The 1780-nt window shown below is 38.6% G+C and overlaps 1 pseudogene; it reads left to right on the forward strand.

The window, feature by feature from the left end:
- The window catches only part of LOC105500853, a 10323-nt pseudogene that overhangs the window by 4453 nt on the left and 4090 nt on the right, over positions 1 to 1780 (forward strand).

The following is a 1780-nucleotide window of genomic DNA, read 5'->3' on the forward strand; positions in this document are numbered from 1 at the left end:
AAAAAAAAAAAAAAAAAAATTTATGATACGTGGGAAAGCTTTTCATTTTTGCAATTCAGTTGAAAGACATCGGAGAACTCACACAGGAGAAAAACCCTATAAATGTAAATAATGTGGTAAAGCATTCACTGTTTCCGGTTCTTGTCTAATACATGAATGAACTCATACTGGAGAGAAATCCTATGAATGTAAGGAATGTGGGAAAATATTCAGATTTTCTTGTTCTTTTAAGACACATGAAAGGACTCACACTGGAGAAAGACCCTATAAATGTACCAAATGTGATAAAGCCTTCAGCTGTTCCACTTCCCTTCATTATCATGGAAGCATTCATACTGGAGAGAGACCCTATGACTGTAAACAATGTGGCAAAGCCTTTAGTCATTTGAGTTTCCTTTGTAACCATAGAAGTACTCATACTGGAGAGAAAGCCTATGAATGTAAACAATGTGACCAAGCTTTCAGTTGTCTCAGTTCCCTTCACCTCCACGAAAGAATTCATACTGGAGAAAAATCCTATGAATGTAAGAGATGCGGTAAAGCCTACACTCGTTCCAGTCACTTTACTCACCATGAAAGAAGTCATGATATAGAGGCTGGGTGTAGTGACTCGGCCTAAAATCCCAGCACTTTGGGAGGCCAAAGTGTGTGTATTGCTTGAGCCCAGGAGTTCATAACCAGTCTGGATTAAAACAATGTGAAACAACCTGGGCAACATGGTGAAACCCTGTCTCTACAAAAAATAAAATAATGCCGGGCGCGGTGGCTCACGCCAGCTACTCGGGAGGCTGAGTCAGGAGAATGGTGTGAACCTGAGAGATGGAGCTTGCAGTGAGCCGAGATCGCACTAGTGCACTCCAGCCTGGTCAACAGAGTGAGACTCCACCTCAAAAAAAAAAAGTAAATAAATAAATAAAAAGAATTAGCTGAGCATGGTGGCACTTTTCAGTTGTCTTAGTTCTTTTTCTGTAGGAAATGTGGTCAAGCCTTCAGATTCTCCTGTTTTTGAAGATTTGGGAGGACTCAGAGTGGAGAAAAGTCTTTTGAATTTAAGTTTGTGGTAAGACCTTCAGCTGTGTTAGTTCCATTTGAAGACCTCAGCTCATTCCTGAGAAAAACCCTATGAATGTCCAGAATGTGCGAATGTTTCATTTCTCTCATACCCACTCAAGGACATATGAAAATGCACACTGTAGCTGGCTGGACTTTGTAAATACAAGAAGGTACACAGTATTAAAACTCTAAATAGTTTAGAAACTGCAAGAATATTTTCAGTTTTCACATTTACTTGAAAAGTCATGTGAAAACTCCCATGGGAAAGAAGTTCTATAAGTGAAGCTTTTCTAATTTGGAAAGCCTGATGCAAATTAATTATGGTGCAGTGCTTGAAAAAAATGTATGAAATATTACGCAAGTTACAAGTATGTTGTTTTTATCAGCGGTTCATTCTTAAAGAGTCTTGAGTATGCATTCCACCTTGTTTTGCAGGGAAACCTTGAGGTGAGAGTTCTGTAAATGCTCTTTAAGCAGTAGTACTTCAGTTTCATAGATAATGATATTAAGTTTGTTGGTAGAATTTTTGTCTATTCATTTGATAATGTGCTGGATTCATGGTTGAATTTTAATGTTTTTCTAATATGTAGGTAAGTTTAAGTTTTTTTATTTCATTATTACCTTTTTTTGAGATGGAGTCTCACTCTGTTGCCCAGGCTGGAGTGCAGTGGTGCAATCTCGGCTCACTGCAACCTCTGCCTCCTGGGTTTAAGTGATTCTCCTGCCT

This window comes from Colobus angolensis, unplaced genomic scaffold, assembly GCF_000951035.1.
Source record: "Colobus angolensis palliatus isolate OR3802 unplaced genomic scaffold, Cang.pa_1.0 Scaffold119, whole genome shotgun sequence".
In the NCBI taxonomy this organism is placed as follows: Eukaryota; Metazoa; Chordata; class Mammalia; order Primates; family Cercopithecidae; genus Colobus; species Colobus angolensis.